The sequence below is a fragment of the Schistocerca cancellata genome, chromosome 4 (genome assembly GCF_023864275.1).
Source record: "Schistocerca cancellata isolate TAMUIC-IGC-003103 chromosome 4, iqSchCanc2.1, whole genome shotgun sequence".
Taxonomy (NCBI): domain Eukaryota; kingdom Metazoa; phylum Arthropoda; class Insecta; order Orthoptera; family Acrididae; genus Schistocerca; species Schistocerca cancellata.
This window is the reverse complement of record NC_064629.1, coordinates 747,373,459-747,392,428: the sequence shown is the minus strand read 5'-3', so window position 1 is coordinate 747,392,428 and position 18,970 is coordinate 747,373,459.

Genomic DNA, 18,970 nt, shown 5'->3' with positions numbered 1-18,970 from the left:
AAATCTATATATCTGGAACGAGCATAGTGGTAAGTTAATAAATCTATATATCTTGTTTCGCAATTTACCAAAAACTTGAATTTTCGTCATTCAGGTACACTTTTCTCCTAAATGACTGAAGTTAAACTCACAAAAATTGGTACAGATATTTAGAATGACCTCCTCTACCTCCCTTGCCTACTATTTCCTGAAAAATTTATAACATGATGATGATGATGATGTCGGTGATATTTGAGCTACATTTTTAAATATTTTTGTTGTAGTAAAATAAATTACTTCTCTTTTTCACAGATGAGCATCAGGGAAGGAAACTGGAGGCATAAAACACTTGTGTGAATGTTGTCTGTACTCTGACTCTTTTTTCCAAGCTGTGCAGTCAGTGGTTCCAAAGAAAATGGTAGCGCAGTGAAATAGCGTTCCGTTTTTTATACTATAATAAATATTGTTGTCAGTAGCGAAATATAATAAATATCTCAATGATTTTTTGGGAAATGCTTTGACTAATGACCCATTTTGCATGTAATAATTTTGAGCTATCTCTCATTTATAGATCTGTTGCACTATGAGGATGAAGATAATGCTAAAAATGCAGCCTGTTCAGGGGCATGTCCCCTTAATTTATTTGGTATCAGTCTCTTATCTGCTGCCGATACTGACGGCCGCTGTGGCCGAGCGGTTCTAGGCGCTTCAGTCCAGAACAGCGTGGCTGCTACGGCTGTGGGTTCGAATCCTGCCTCGGGCATGGATGTGTGTGATGTCCTTAGGTTACTTAGGTTTAAGTAGTTCTAAGTCTAGGGGTCTGATGACCTCAGATATTAAGTCCCATATTGCTTAGAGCCATTTGAACCACTTTTTGCTGCTGATACTATTTCTTTGAATTCAAGGCACATTTGGTCTACACTTACATTGTTAATTTTGAAAGAGTGGAGATTGTCTCTCAGGAAGGCGTCAAGTGAATTTTTATCTGCTTTTTTGAATAGGTACATTTTTCGTTTATTTTTGGAGGATTTGGGGTTTACAATATTCAATCTCGCTACGATAACTTTGCGTTCACTAATCCCTGTATCCGTTTTGATACTCGTTATTAGCTCAAGATTATTTGTTGTTAAGAGGTCAAGTGTTGTTTTCACAATCATTTACTATTCGCGTGAGCTCATGAACTAACTGCTCGAAATAATTTTCATAGAATGCATTTAACATAATTTAGGATGATGTTTTACGCGTACCTCAGGATTTAAACATGTCTTTTCGCCAACATATCGAGGGTAAATTATAGTCACCATTAACTATAATTGTATGAGTCGGGTACATGTTTGAAATTAAACTCAAGCCTTCTTTGAACATTTCAGAAATTGCATCATCTGAACTGGGAGGTCGGTGAAAAGATCCAATTTTTATTTTATTCATGTTGCCAAGAATGACTTTTGCCCATACTAAGTCACAGGAACTATCTACTTCAATTTCGCGACAAGATAAACTACTTCTAACAGCAACAAACACACCTCCACTAACTGTGTTTAGCCCATCCTTTCGGAACATTGTCAGATCAGATTTTTTGCAAATTTTCGTCTGAACTTATCTCCGGCTTTAGCCAGCTTTCAGTGCCTAAAACGATGTCAGCAGTATTTCTATTAGCACTTGGACCTCTGGTACTTTCCCAACACAGCTACGACAATTTACAACTGTTATACCGGGGGTTCCTGTATCTACATTCTTCCTGTGTTCGGCCTGCACCCTCTAACCCAAAAAAAAAAAAAAAAAAAAAAAAAAAACCTACTGTACAGTGAATGTTGCAGGGTACCCTTACCATTATTAGTCAGTTCCTTTCCCATTCCACTCGCAGATAGAGCGAAGGAAAAACGACTATCTATATGCCTCTGTATGACACCTGATTTCTCGTATCTTATCCTCATGGTCATTACGCGAGATGCATGTGGACGGCAGTGGAATCATCCTGTAGTCAGTTTCAAATCATTATTCTCTAAATTTTCTCAATAGTGTTCCTAGGAAAAAGTGTCGCCTTCCCTCCAGGGATTCCCATTTGAGTTCCTGAAGCATCTCGCCGGCCTTGGTGGCCAAGCGGTTAAAGGCGCTACAGTCTGGAACCGCGCGGCCGCTACGGTCGCAGGTTCGAATCCTGCCTTGGGCATGGATGTGTGTGATGTCCTTAGGTTAGTTAGGTTTAAGTAGTTCTAAGTTCTAGGGGTTGATGACCTTAGAAGTTAAGTCCCATAGTGCTCAGAGCCATTTGAACCATTTTTTTTAAGCATCTCCATAAAACTTGCATGTTGTCCAAACCTACTTGCTACATATTCAGCAGCCCACTTGAGGATTGCTTTAGTGTCTTCCTTTAATCCGACCTGTAGCGGATCCCAAATACTTGAGCAATCCTCAAGAACAGGTCGCACTAGCATGCCCAGCATAGTGCAGCATCACGACGTGATGTGGACTCAATAAGCCTTTGGGAGTTCTCTGCAGAAATATTGAGCCATGCTGCCTCTATAGCCGTCCATAATTGTGAAGGTGTTACCTGTGCAAGATTTTGTGCACGAACTGGCCTCTCAGTTTCAATTGACGGGACTCATGGCAGGCAATCTGTGTGACCAAACCGTTTGTGGGAACTGTCCAGAACGTTCTTCAAACCAATTGCAAACAATAATGGCCTGGTGGCATGGCACATTCAAAAATGGTTCAAATGGCTCTGAGTACTATGGGACTCAACTTCTGAGGTCATTAGTCCCGTAGAACTTAGAACTAGTTAAACCTAACTAACCTAAGGACATCACACACATCCATGCCCGAGGTAGGATTCGAACCTGCGACCGTAGTGGTCTCGCGGTTCCAGACTGCAGTGCCTAGAACCGCACGGCCACTTCGGCCGGCATGGCACATTGTTATCCATGAAAATTTCATCCTTGTTTGGGAACATGCAGTCCATGAATGGCTGCAAATGGTCTCCAGGTAGCCGAATATAACCATTTCCAGTCAATGATCAGTTCAGCTGGACCAGAGGACCCAGTCCATTCCATGGAGACACAGCCCACCTCATTATGAAGCCACCACCAGCTTGCACAATGCCTTGTTGATATCCAGGGTCTATGGCTTCGTGGGGTTTGCGCCACACTCGAACCCTGCTATCAAGTCTTATCAATTGATGTTGGGGCCTATCTGATCAGGCCACGGTTTTTCAGTCGTCTAGGGTCCAACCAATATGATCATGAGCCCAGAAGAGGAGCCACAGGCGATGTCTAGCTGTTGCAAAGGCACTAGCATCGATCACTAGCTACCACAGGAAATGAACGCCAAATTTCGCTGCACTGTTCTAACGGATACATTCGTTGTATGTACCATACTGAATTCTGCTGTTATTTCACAAAATGTTGTTTGTCTGTTGGCACTGACAACTCTACACAAACGCCACAGCTCTCGCTCATAACGTAAAGGCCGTCGACCACTGCATTGTCCATGGTAAGAGACAATGAGTGAAATTTTGTATTCTTGGCACACTCTTGACGTTGTGGGTATCGGAATGTTCACCTTGTTAAAGTTTTCCGAAGTGGAATGTCCTATGCGTCCAGCTCCATCTCCCTTTCCATGTTCAAAGCCTGTTAATTCAAGTAGTGCGGCCATAATCACATCGGAAACCTTTTCCATGGATCGCCTAAGTACAAATGACAGCTCCTCTAATTCACTGGTCTTTTATACCTTATGTACGCGGTACTACCACCATCTGTAGAAGTGCATGTCTCTATCCCTTGTCTACTGTCGTTTCTGTATACATCATGTGAGAAAAGGGCAAGCTGAGCTTTCATCCAAGTGGTGCTTTCCAAACCCTCTTGATTATTAGACATAAACTTTTCGGTCTCTAGGAAATTTATTATATTCAGACTCATAATATATGGTAGCAAACTGATGTAAGGGTTACTGGTCTGTAATTTTGGTGATTTGTTCATTTACCCTTTTTGTGTACAAGAGTCCGCTATGATTTTTTCCAACAGCTGGGGACCTTGCACTGGGCGAGAGATTTGCGATAAATGTAAGCTAACTAAGGGGTCAACGCCATAGGGTACTCGCAAAACCGAATCGGGATTCCATCCGAATCTGCCGATTTATTTGCTTTCAACTGTTTTCAGTTGTTTCTCTATGCCAGAGATGCTTATTACTATGTCGTCCACATGGCACTCTGTGCGGTGGTCAGGTTTTGTATGAATCTCCAACGTGAACGATTTCTTAAACCCGAAATTTAAATCTTTGGCTTTAATTTTGCTACCCTCTACTATCACACCAGACTGGTCAACGAGTGACTGGATGTAAGTCTTAAACCCGCTTAGCGATTTTATATAGGACCAGAGTTTTCTCGGGTTCTCGGTCAGATATTTTGCTAAGGTATGACAGTGGTAGTCGTTGTATGCTTCACACATAGATCTTTTCACAGACAAACGAATCTCTACTAACCTTTGCCTATCGTCATGTGTGTGTTCCCTTTGCAGGGAGAATGCAGCAACCTTTGCTTCCTCAGCATTTTTCGATTTTCGTTGTTAGACCATTGTGGGTCTTTTCTGACCACTTACTAGGCGTACACGTATCCAGAGCACGATTTACAGTCTTTTTACACTTTGTCAATAATTCCTCTGTCTCCATCATACAGGAACTAAATAATGTTAATTCATTGTCCAATCGAGACGCTAACAACTGCTTTTCTTCTCTTTCTAGCAGAAACAGTCTTCAAGGTTTCTGGGATGATTTATTAACTTTCGTAACTATACTTGCTATGATTACATTATGCCCACCAATACCCATCCCTATACTGACGCCGTCAATAGGGTCCAGGTTGTTCATAGCTGCAACGTCTAAGATAGTTCTCAAAAAACGTGTTCAAAAGTACTTTACAAAACCGTTAGTACCCTCCAGAATTAATCCATAGACATCCAAGTCCATACTTAATAGGTTAAACTCGTCTCCAACTAGTACTGCATGTTCTGAATATTTACGCACTACTGACCATACACTTTATTTGAATGACTAGAACTGTCACAGCACTATCGGGTGGCTGGTAAAAACATTCAACAAATAACTTGGTTTCATCTAAACCTGTTATACGTGACGAGGTAACTTTACTGTCACATTCAATTTCGACCTCAATAGAGACTTTTTTGTCAACTGCAATAAAAACTGCCCCTCCTGTGGTGTTTAATCTGTCTTTCCAATACACATCCCATGACTCGTTAAATATCACGAAGCTTTTGATTTCAGCTAGCCCTCAGTCCCAAGAACAATTTGAGTGTGAGAACTTTCCTAGAGGGCAGTAAATTTGGGAACTTCGTTATCAATATTTTGACATTTTACTGATAGAATTTTGGCAGTTGAAGTATCCTTGCTCTGAACGCATGTCAAATGATGAGTGTTAATCATAGTACCTCAAAATATCGCCTAGACTAGAAAAAAGAAATGTATCCTCCACAAGTACTCTGCTACCTGAGTAGCTGCTTCCTTTCTGTAATGCACCCCTGACCTATTAAGGAAAGTCCTATAATTCCCCACTCGATAACTAAGGTCTGGACAACTGCAGCCAAGAGCATCACAGATTCAATGAAGAATTTGGTTGAGACTCTCCACTCCATTCCAAATCAAAGATCCCCAACAACTCTCAGAACAATGTTGCGAATTGCAAACTCAGTTAGCCCCCTACACACGAGGTCAGCAGCCTTCACCTCCTCTGCTATACACCTGTATGAACTGTGAGAATAGACTCAGAACCCATGTGACCTTGGTGCCGACGTGAAGCACAACTTTCAGATGAGTGAACCCTGCATGCTCAATAACTGCCTCCACATCTCGGATGAGGCCCCTTCCTCACTCTCCCCCCTCCCCATGGCAAACCAGACACACCAAATGCACATTAGCTTTCATTCCAGCCTTGAATGTTACCTTACTAAGGGGCTCCACAATGCACCAAATGTTGGAGCTCCTGTCCATATTTACCTGCTCAGGCCCTGCTGAAGGAATAGTCATCTGTTCACTCACAAGGCAAATAGTCAAGGCCAGACAGACAGCCTCCGCATTAGCTCTCTGTCTTGAATGATGCGAACATGTTACCATCCACCACTCATCCTCCTGTGGGGACGGATGCACTACACAAGGTGCCTCGGCAGCAGAGCCTATGGGCAAAACAAGTGACACCTGAAGTGTCACATGTAACGTTCCAGATTTTTCACCACCGATACACTTCGAGGCAACAGCCTGAAGACGACTGACTGCAGTCAAAAGCACATTCAGCTGTTCACACACTGTCGCCAGCTACTCCTGCATCTGCAGACAGTATGCACACATCCTACTCATCTCAGCAAGACTAACTGAGGAAGTAGACTTTAAAAGCAGACATAAACCAAGTTATGCAACTTGCTACTGTCCTGGCATGTCACCTATGGACGCAAATACCTTAATGAGCTATGTAGCTAGCTGCTCAGAAGAAGTGAAAACTGTGTTGCAGACTTCTTAAATTTACACTTACAGCTAAAAACACGGGATGAAAGTCCGCAGCTCGTGGTCGTGCGGTAGCGTTCTCGCTTCCCGCGCCCGGGTTCCCGGATTCGATTCCCGGCGGGGTCAGGAATTTCCTCTGCCTCATGATGACTGGGTGTTGTGTGGTGTCCTTAGGTTAGTTAGATTTAAGTAGTTCTAAGTTCTAGGGGACTGATGACCATAGATGTTAAGTCCCATAGTGCTCAGAGCCATTTGAATCATTTTTGAACGGGATGAAACCTCTTAAACAGAAAAACAAGCATTCAAATTAGGACATAAAGTACTAAGAAAACATAGTGAAAGCTAAATATATAAATTGCCTTTGTGGAGATGTGAACAGGTGACAGCTGAGAGCCTGACTGGCTTACTCCCAAAAATGAGGCAAAAAAGCCACACTGCGTCTTCAAGAAAGGAACCTGAGTTAAGGCAGTCTAACTGCAAAATAGATGAACAGTTCGCAAAATCGGGGCATTATTTAGAGGCAGAAGCTGCAGAATTATGGGCAGAAGTAGACTGGGTGATGTGGGACAGTCACCACCACTTGAAAATAGTAGAGATTGTCAGCCACTTTGACCATGAAAAGGAGTCACTCACTCACGTTTAATGGGAATTAATAATAACATGAAAACTCGTGATAAAGGATACCAGTAGATGAACATGAAGTTTCAGCAATGCCACAAGAAAACAGCCCTGAGACACAAATTTCACCAACATGTTCACTTGAAATGATCTCAAAAAAGTGGTTCAAATGGCTCTGAGCACTATGGGACTCAACTTCTGAGGTCATCAGTCCCCTAGAACTTAGAACTACTTAAACCTAACTAACCTAAGGACATCACACACATCCATGCCCAAGGCAGGATTCGAACCTGCGACCGTAGCGGTTGCGCGGTTCCACACTGTAGAGCCTAAAACCGCTCGGCCACTCCGGCCGGCGAAATGATCTCAATGCAGGGGATCAATATAACATTGCCCAGGATAGACCAGAATCAGATTATTCCCCCAAAGGCATACCTAAGAAGCTGAGATACATATCTATGTGGGAATGTGGGAAAGGGTTGGTCAAATGTAATGTGATGATACTAGACCTGTAGCAGGCTGCCTGCTATCATGCTACCGTCAGTGAAAGTCGCATATATGAAGATTCCTGTATGAAATATGCACCTGGGTAGATTTTGGATCCCTGCTCACAGGCAACTGCAAACACTAATATTTACTGAGGGCAGTATGCAGCACAATTGTGACAGCTCATGATTTGTCACATGTTATGTTGTGCTCGATGATAACATGGTGGACAAGGAGTGATGAAGTTTTCTGTGTTCACACTTACCAGGCCATATGCACCATTCATTCATCGGGGCACAGTTGAAGGAGCAATTTGTTGAGATTTCGAGATTGTTTGACATGGTAGAAGAAGAATTGGGTGAGACTATAAAATCAACTGATGAGCAGATGCCGTAAAAGATGAGGCCACAAGTGTTTCCTTTGAGCACTGATGGGCCACAATGGCAAAATGTGAGGTGTATATTGCGAATGGAGTCGACTTCATGAATGAAGTGAAAGATCGAGTTTGAACATTACAAAACTTGGTGCACTGCAGAAACAAAACAAGTACACCAACTCAGGCTTTGCCCAAGGTGGAGGTATACAATATACATAAAAGGTGTGACCAGGGACAATGTGGTTTCCCAGAGAGTGCTTCATCCAGCAGGGAGAATCACAAATGTAGCGTTTGATATTGGAGATCACAACCACAGTGTTATATTGACCAGTACTGTGATAACCCCATGATGCCTAATACAGCAGAGAACTGGTGTCCCCTCATAAAAGTATCTGTGGAAGGGATACAGACCAGGAAGTGCCTGGACAGTGGTTTAGAAGTAATGGCCATGCCAATGACCTTATACAAGAAACTGGTGGAGACTGGCAGGAAATTAGTGAAGATGCCCAATAAAGTGATCTTGCTGATTCCAGTCATCAGGGCTGTCTTAAGCCATGCAGGAGACCCTGGGCACACAGAGTATGAGGCCACTGCGCACACAAGGTATAGGGACCTAAAAAAATAATTAAAACCTCAGAATGGTGTACATTTGTTTAGCGACTTTTTTGGTACGCATTATAAAAGTCAAATACAAGTGATTAATTCCGCAAACATGACCTACAATCAAATTCATGGTTTCTCTAAAGATTTCTGAAATGCAAAATTTTCAGTTATTCCTGAACACCCAGTTTTTGTGAAATTTCACTTTGTATGCACATGACTGACACACAGAGTATGGGAGACTGCAGCAAAAAATAGTTAATTTTAATGAACACATCAGAATGTACATTTGTTTATCGACTTTAGTGGTTATTACAGTTCACATTATGCAAATCAAATGCAAGTGATTATTGTTTTGCAAATTGGGCTTATGTAGGAGTTAATGGTTTCTTTTGAGATTTCTGAAGTGTAAAATCTTCTGTTGTGTCCTCAAAGTCCAACTGTTTCTATGCACATGACTGACAAACTAGTAAGTATTTCCTGTAACATAGCTGTTCATAATTCATTTTTTATTCTCTTTAATTGTGAAAACGAACGCTCTCCACTGATTTGGTTACTATCAGACAAAGAATTATTCTGCTAGGAAATTCTGTGTTCAAGAAATTTTCTTCTATTTTATCTGCCTGTATTAGAGACTGTAAGACTGAAATACTCAATTCCGTAGATTCATTTAGAATATTTTTCGAATACTGCCTTAAATAAAAACATTCTGTCATGGGCTCATTAGCGTTAATGTCTTCGTGATAAAATTCTGCAAATTCTTTGCAGCTTTTTCTCAACTGGTCAGAATCGATTAGTTTTAACTGAACACCCTTTGTGTTGATTATAGACAGAAAAGTTTTTTTGGCCATTCTTCGAAGAAAGTGATATGCATGCTGCGAATTCTTTTCCTTTGGGAATTATCTTTATAGTCAGCAAATAGATTTTTCTCTTTGGCTGACGATTCGTACTGATAGACTCTACTGCATCCACTACTAATAAAATCAGAAATACATGCAAAAAGTTTTGTTGCAATGCCTGTTGTTATGGTACTATTCTGTAAAATCAGGGCCGACCAGAAACTAGGCAGCCGGGCGGCGCTTTGGCACGCTGGCCGCCCCCTCTCGTCTCAGTGCACATTTTCCCCACCATCCAGCTGTGCTCTTTGAACGGAAACTGCAAACATACCGCTTAAGGGACACTCATAAGTTCAATAATATTGTCAAACTGTCAACATATTGACCGTCTTAGGGTGCGTGTTGACGTATGTCAAGACCAGAAACATTGACGAACAGTATTGATGGACATCACTTAACATTTCCGGGCTGAGATGCCGTGGTCCGTGCAGAAGACTCTCCCCTGACGTTTCGCCTTCGACTGCGGAAGGCATCCTCCGAGGACAATTGGCGAACTGCAACGAGAGCACTAGTGAGCGCCGTATATATAGGCCATTCAGAGGGCGCTGCTGTCAATCACGTGCCGTCGGCTGTGCTATGATCTCTGATATTGCCAACTTTCTCAATTGAAACTAATCGATTGGCACGCTGTTGCTGCAATGTTGACATCCATATCTTATCCAGCTTAATGCCTTCATCTTTTTTATTAAAATTAATACAGTGTTTGGTAATCTCAATGGCCTCTCTGTACATCCACGCATATATGGCGCTCACTAGTGCTCTCGTTGCAGTTCGCCAGTTGTCCTTGGAGGATGCCTTCTGCAGTCGAAGGCGAAACGTCAGGGGAGAGTCTTATGCACGGACCACGGCACCTCAGCCCGGAAATGTTAAGTGATGACAACACCTGCCGTGAAAACCTTCATTCTATGATCAAACGCCTCTACAGGGAGGATATGTCAGCAGCGGTTCGACGCTTCGAGAGCATACGTAAGAAGAAAGCGCAACAACTGTGTTCGCTCACTTTCCTGTTACGCTGCGGGGACATGTCAAATGTTCCGAAATTTCTGCAAGTGAAGAGGACGTTCCGCTCGGCACAAGCTCATCGAATTTACAGCCGTTTGGAATCAGCAATGTTATGAGAGGCGATTCACCAGACGCGGCGAACACTGGCGGAAACCAATAGTAAGCTATTTCAGCTTCATATTCTCATTATTAATACCATGCGGTGTGATGATTGGAATAAGATTGACAACCTTACATTTAGAACTATGGAAGTAAGTGCAGAAATATCGGTGATTAGACAAAAGAGGAAGTTCGATACCTTACTGAAGATCACGTCAAGAGGCACAAGAGAGGATAATTCTCGGACAGTTATAAACCTGTCAGACAAAGTCTTGACTGTAGATGAAGTTTCAGTACTTGCTAAGGGTGGAAATTTTGCAGTGACGCCCCGAAGGGTTCCAACAAAAGATATTGTGGCTAATGTTGAGGCAGGTATCCGTCAGCTGTCACAGCAGTCCGCTGATATTATAAGAATGGAAACAGCTAGAATCTTGCGCACTTGTAAGCCACCTAATAGTAATCTATCATGGGCACAATGGAAGGCACTGAGGGACATCAACGCAGATGAGAACATTATCGTGCTTTCGGTAGATAAAGGCAACGCTACTGTCGTATTGAAGAGTAAAGATTATTATGAAAAAATCATGGACGTTTTGTATCCCAACAATTACAAACAACTTCAGAAGGATCTGACATCGAGGATTTTAAAAATGACCAGTCAATTGGTGAAAGCGTCCTTCCTCTCTTCAGTCGACAAGAAGCAGCTCTTCAAATCAGAAGCTTAATCGCCCAGACTCTATGGTATACCCAAGGTACGTAAACCGCTGGTACCTTTGAGACCTATAGTCAGCGCAATAGGGTCTCCCACCCATGAATTGGCTGGACACCTTGCCTCGCTGTTGAAACCTCATGTTGGTAGAACTGACAGTCATGTTAAAAATTCATATCACTTCATCGATATTATTAAGGAAATCAGTGTAGGCCCTAATGATATCCTGGTCAGTTTTGATGTGGTGTCGCTGTTTACCATGATCCCAGTGAATGAAGCGATCACATGTTTAGCGGACATTTTTCCTAGTGATATTTTGGCATTATTCACACATTGCCTTACAACAACTTATTTTTAATATAATAATGTTTTTTATGAACAGATTGACGGGGTGGCTATGGGAAGTCCTCTTAGTCCAGCGGTGGCTAACTTGTTCATGGAGAACTTTGAACAACGTGCGCAGTAAACAGCTAGAAAAAGCCCTGTCAGATGGTATCGTTATGAAGACGATACATTTGTTATATGGACCCATGGGGAAGAGGAACTGGATGTCTTCCTGTTACATCTGAATAGTATTAATCCAAGAATTCAATTCACTATGGAAAAGGAAATCGATGGTCACCTGAACTTCTTAGATGTAACTGTAATCAAAAGGGAGGATGGTTCATTGGGTCATAAGGTTTTCACACTGATAGTTACCTGCAGAAAGATTCTAACCACTACCCAAGACATAAAAGAGGGGCGATTAAAACATTAATAGACAGGGTGCACAAAATATGTGAACCAGCTCACTAAGATGAAGAGATTGAACACCTTAGAGCGACCTTCAAGAAGAATGGGTATTCCAACAGAGAGATAAATCGTACACTACGCCCTAGACTGACAACCAGGATGGATGAGGATTGACACCAACCCAAGGGGAAAGTGTTCTTACCATTCATCAGTAAGGTCACTGATCGTATTGGAAAAATTATAAGCAAGTACGATGTGGAAACTGTTTTCAGACCAACGACGAAAATAAAAGTATGTTTAAAATCCACAAAAGATAAACGACATCCTCTACCTACACCAGGTGTCTCGAAAATTCCGTGCAGTTGTGGAAAGGTCTACATAGGCACAACAAAAAGAAGCGTCAACACACGTCTGGGTGAACATAAAAGGAACTGCTGCCTCAGACATATTGATAAATCGGCTGTAGCGGAACATGTGTTCGGGGAGGTGATCATGAAATAAAGCTTAGTGAGACGACCGTCATAGCAAAGACGCCGCGTTATTATGTGCAGATGTACAGATAGGCCATTGAGATTGCCAAACACTGCAATAATTTTAATAGAAAAGATGAAGGCATTAAGCTGGATAAGATATGGATGTCAACACTGTAGCAACAGCGTGACAATCGATTAGTTTCAATTGAGAAAGTTGGCAATATCAGAGATCATAGCACAGCCGAGATCACGTGATTGACAGCAGCGCCCTCTGGATGGCCTATATATACGGTGCTCACCAGTGCTCTCGTTGCAGTTCGCCAATTGTCCTCGGGGGATGCCTTCCGCAGTCGAAGGCGAAACGTCAGGGGAGAGTCTTACGTACGGACCACGGCACCTCAGTCCGGAAATGTTAAGTTAAGACAACACCTGCTGTGTAAGCCTTCATTCTATGATCAGTATTGATGGACCTCAGAATATTGTCAGTATTGTCACTACATACAGTATGAGGTCAAGTATTGACAGTTTGACAATGTTCTCCATTCAGATGTTGACAGAGCTTCAGGAACCAGACATGTGGCATTAATCAGTATTGTTTATTTTTCGATATGCTGTTGTGTATACCGCACCTCGCGAGACCGTCTGGTTGTAGATGTTCATGTTGACAGAGCTAGATTTATTAGTCAGAATTTATGGCATTGACTTGTTTTACATTGCATGCTTTCTTCCATTCCATGGACAGACATTAGTAGCACTGTAAATTGAATACACAGTAGTACATCCTTATGACACAGGAACAGTATAGACACAGTTTGTATGAAATGACAAGACGATGTTAATTCATCTTTCATAAACAAATTATTATTTATTAATATAAATAATACGAAAACTGGAGAAAACGTGGCTGCACAATTGTAATTAATCCTTTGCCTAATTATCCTGTATGTAATGGCGTCTCAGATACATCTGCCACTTTCACAAACACAACTGAAAGTAATACTTAAGTCTGTTGCTACTTCTGTGAGCATTACTGTGTGCCTCACTGTAAACTGCTACACTCTTCCAAAGCTGTACTATGTAGTTTGGGTTCACACATGCACTAAAGCACCAAAGAAACTGGTATAGGGATATACACTCCTGGAAATGGAAAAAAGAACACATTGACACCGGTGTGTCAGACCCACCATACTTGCTCCGGACACTGCGAGAGGGCTGTACAAGCAATGATCACACGCACGGCACAGCGGACACACCAGGAACCGCGGTGTTGGCCGTCGAATGGCGCTAGCTGCGCAGCATTTGTGCACCGCCGCCGTCAGTGTCAGCCAGTTTGCCGTGGCATACGGGGCTCCATCGCAGTCTTTAACACTGGTAGCATGCCGCGACAGCGTGGATGTGAACCGTATGTGCAGTTGAGGGCGTATAGTGGGCATGCGGGAGGCCGGGTGGACGTACCACCGAATTGCTCAACACGTGGTGCGTGAGGTCTCCACAGTACATCGATGTTGTCGCCAGTGGTCGGCGGAAGGTGCACGTGCCCGTCGACCTGGGACCGGACCGCAGCAACGCACGGATGCACGCCAAGACCGTAGGATCCTACGCAGTGCCGTAGGGGACCGCACCGCCACTTCCCAGCAAATTAGGGACACTGTTGCTCCTGGGGTATCGGCGAGGACCATTCACAACCGTCTCCATGAAGCTGGGCTACGGTCCCGCACACCGTTAGGCCGTCTTCCGCTCACGCCCCAACATCGTGCAGCCCGCCTCCAGTGGTGTCGCGACAGGCGTGAATGGAGGGACGAATGGAGACGTGTCGTCTTCAGCGATGAGAGTCGCTTCTGCCTTGGTGCCAATGATGGTCGTATGCGTGTTTGGCGCCGTGCAGGTGAGCGCCACAATCAGGACTGCATATGCCCGAGGCACACAGGGCCAACACCCGGCATCATGGTGTGGGGAGCGATCTCCTACACTGGCCGTACACCACTGGTGATCGTCGAGGGGACACTGAATAGTGCACGGTACATCCAAACCGTCATCGAACCCATCGTTCTACCATTCCTAGACCGGCAAGGGAACTTGCTGTTCCAACAGGACACGTCCGCATGTATCCCGTGCCACCCAACGTGCTCTAGAAGGTGTAAGTCAACTACCCTGGCCAGCAAGATCTCCGGATCTGTCTCCCATTGAGCATGTTTGGGACTGGATGAAGCGTCGTCTCACGCGGTCTGCACGTCCAGCACGAACGCTGGTCCAACTGAGGCGCCAGGTGGAAATGGCATGGCAAGCCGTTCCACAGGACTACATCCAGCATCTCTACGATCGTCTCCATGGGAGAATAGCAGCCTGCATTGCTGCGAAAGGTGGATATACACTGTACTAGTGCCGACATTGTGCATGCTCTGTTGCCTGTGTCTATGTGCCTGTGGTTCTGTCAGTGTGATCATGTGATGTATCTGACCCCAGAAATGTGTCAATAAAGTTTCCCCTTCCTGGGACAATGAATTCACGGTGTTCTTATTTCAATTTCCAGGAGTGTATATTCAAATACAGAGATATATAAACAGGCAGAATACGATGCTGCAATCGGCAACGTCTATGTAAGACAACAAGTGTCTGGCACAGATACCAGTTAGGTTACTGCTGCTACAATGGCAGGTTATCAAGATTTAAGTGAGTTTGAATGTGATGTTATCATGTTATAGTCGGGGCACGAGCGATGGGACGCAGCATCAGACCTGTTAAAACGTGTGTGTGCGAAAAGTTAAAGAATGAACGCACAATAGCAAGAAAGAAACTTAAGTATTCGAAAACAATTATACATGTACTAACAAACGAACTACAGAAGCGAGAATCAGCCAAGAAAGAAAGGTGTAAAAACAACAGATTTGAGGCATCCAACATAGAACATGATTCACAACACTGCCGTGCATACCACAACACAGAATGCAGTTGAAAAAGGAAAGCAATCTAAAAACATTTTAAACTTAGCTTCAAATAAATATGATATCGAAGGGAAGGTGATACCAGGTGCCCCCACTAGTGTAATATTTAAAAAATGCAATGGCCTGCATAAGCTGACAAATGAAAATTTTGCAGTTATTTGGGCAGGGGCTAATGACGTAGCAAAGAATGAGGCCAACTTGGCAATCCGTTCACTACACAAAGCCTCGTCAGCATTACAAAATACAAATACAAAGGTGATTGTAGTTGGTGCACTACACAGGCATGACCTGCCTGAATGGTCTTGTGTAAACCAAGAAATTCAATGCGCAAACAGAAAACAAAAAAAAAAAAAAAAAAAATAGTGAAAGACTTCCACAACACTTGTTTTGTTAATACTCCTAGTAACAAGGAGCTATATACAGCACTTGGGCAGCACCTAAATGCAGCTGGTAAAGAACTAATTGCCACAAGGATTTATGAATCAGTGGAAACAAACAGGGAAGTGTACAAAGCAACAATAGAACTTAAATGGAAGGATACTGCAGTCTCATGTAAAGAATCAGTGAGAATTGTTACTGACACAACTCCAGCACAAATAACAGCAGAATCCTTAAAAGTGAATTCTGTCTGTGTGGAGAGGACAATTACTCAAGTAATAAATACACCCAAGAGATCAGTGCAAAAGTTAGAAGAAGCAGAAAATGATGTAGCAGGAAAGAAGACACCCTATAAGAAGACAGAAGTACTTGCAAAAAGAAGAATACCAACTCAAGCTCAAGGAATGAGTATACCAACAGATGGAATATGGAAGTCAACCTGAAGAAAGAAACCACAACCAAGGGATCAGGAATTTTGGTGGGATCAGCAGTGGTTTCACAGAAGAAAGCAGTTAACAAAGTGAGTCATCAAGTGGATGAACAGGTATGTAACTATCATAACACAGATTAAAGACATTAACTGAATCTGCAACTTCAAATATAGACTCAAATTGTTCTCAGAGGAATACAGACAAACTTCATACTTTTCTACAAGTTAACATCCAATGTATTAGAAGTAAGATTTTAGAATTAGGACATTTATGTAACACTGAGCATGTAGATGTTATATTTGTATCTGAGCACTGGTTAACCCAGGAACAAGTAAATATATTTTTTCCCCAAGGGTATGTTGTGGGAGACATGACATGTAGAAAACAGAGAAAGTATGGTGGTGCTGGAATTTTTGTCAAAGAAGGAATAAAGTTTTCCAGAATTGATGTATCTATGTACTCCACAGAACTAGACGGAGAGTTTAGTTCTGTAAAACTAATGAATGAAAACATTGTGGTAGTTAGTCTATATAGGTCGCCAGATGGTGATTTAAATTTGTTTATTCAAAAATGTGAATTAATAGATTAAAAGATATTGAAGAGTAAAACAAGAATTGCTATATGTGGTGATTTCAACATAGAAATAGTAAATACACAGAGGCCAGTTGCTAGGACATTTTTTAATACACTGAGGTCATTAGACCTCTATTGTACAAATAGCCATGCCGCATGTAAGAATGCCTGCATAGACAATATTGTTGTGAATTTCCATAGGGAAGATTTTACAGTCAGACTTGCAGGAAGTGGACTTGCAGATCATGAGCCAATACTCCTTACACTCTGTAAGAGGCAGCCAGTTAAAACGGAAGAACCTAAAGTAGTAATGGTACAAGGACAAAAGGAACAATACGTGAGTATATTTGTTGACAGATTAGGAAGTGCAGATTGGGATTTTATATATAATTGTCAATATGGAAAAGGAAGCTGAAAATACCTTTGATAACTTATTTAAAAAGTACACAGATCTATGGCATTCTTGTTCAACAGTAAAAAGAAATTAGATATCCAAGTGAAATGAAAAAGAAAAGGCTAAACTGATTTAGAGAAGAGCTAGCAGAAATTAGAGGAAACATGCATATGCTGTACCAGATACATAAGCAAGCCGCTAACCAAGGAGCATAACAGAATGTGAACATTCGTAGGTCATATCTGAAATGCAAAAAGTACTGCAAAGCTAAATTTCTTCTGGCAAAAAAGCAAGCAGTGGAAAACTATATAGAAAAGGCTCCCAATAAATGCAAGGCAGCATGGTAAATAATAAAACAAAAGAATACACCAAAATGTACAGAATCAGCTCTGCTTGAACATGAGGAATTAAATCAATACTTTTTAAACTCAGTTAAAGAAATAAGTAACAGTATTAAAGCAACAAATTCATCTGCAATGGACCTCGTTGGAACACTACTGCCTGTTAACCTGGTATTTCAATGGAGAGCAGTCACACCTGCTGATGTTATAAAATCTGTATCCAAATCTTCAGGTTCTAAAAGTATGGACTGTTATTGGTTATCAAATAACATAATTAAAAAGACAATACACTCAATTGCCAAGCCAATAGCTTTTATTTTTAATAAATGTGTAGAATTTGGAGTTTTTCCAGATCTACTTAAGGTATCAAAAGTTGTCCCAGTTTTTAAAAAAGGGGACAAACATCTTCCCCAAAGCTACATACCAGTCTCCATTGTTCCAATATTGTCAAATATCTCCAGAATGTGATTTTCACTCTGCAGCGGAGTGTGCGCTGATATGAAACTTCCTGGCAGATTAAAACTGTGTGCCCGACCGAGACTCGAACTCGGGACCTTTGCCTTTCGCGGGCAAGTGCTCTACCAACTGAGCTACCGAAGCACGACTCACGCCCGGTACTCACAGCTTTACTTCTGCCAGTATCTCGTCTCCTACCTTCCAAACTTTACAGAAGCTCTCCTGCGAACTTCTGTAAAGTTTGGAAGGTAGGAGACGAGATACTGGCAGAAGTAAAGCTGTGAGTACCGGGCGTGAGTCGTGCTTCGGTAGCTCAGTTGGTAGAGCACTTGCCCGCGAAAGGCAAAGGTCCCGAGTTCGAGTCTCGGTCGGGCACACAGTTTTAATCTGCCAGGAAGTTTCATTGTCAAATATATTTGAGGCGCTGATACACACACAAGTAAGCAGTTCTTTGAAAAACAAAATATCCTATATAGCAATTAGTTTGGTTTTTGCAAAGGGAAAAACACAACAGGGGCCATCTTGGAAATCATTGACCAAACTTTAACACCTTTTGAAAACAATAACATAGTGTCACTGGTATTATGTGACCTAAGCAAAGCCCTCGATTGCATTCCTGTTGACGTACTACTAGGGGAAACTAGAATTTTATGGAGTGAGAGGGAGCACTTTAGCTATGATAAATTCTTATTTAAGTAACCGAAAACAAATCGTTTCAGTAAGAAATGAAAAATTCTTGTGTAATGGAAATTAGCACAGGTGTACCACAAGGGTCTATCCTTTGATCCTTCTTCTTCATTGTAGCTATCAATGATTTACCTAAAAACATAGCCCACCCCGTTGTGTGTTATGCTGATGATACAACACTACTTACCACACATTAGAACATTTCAGATCTGAATAAACTAACAAAAGAAACACTTGATAAGGCCCTGGACTGGTTTGCAGCCAATAAGCTCCTTTGCAATCGTGATAAAGCCC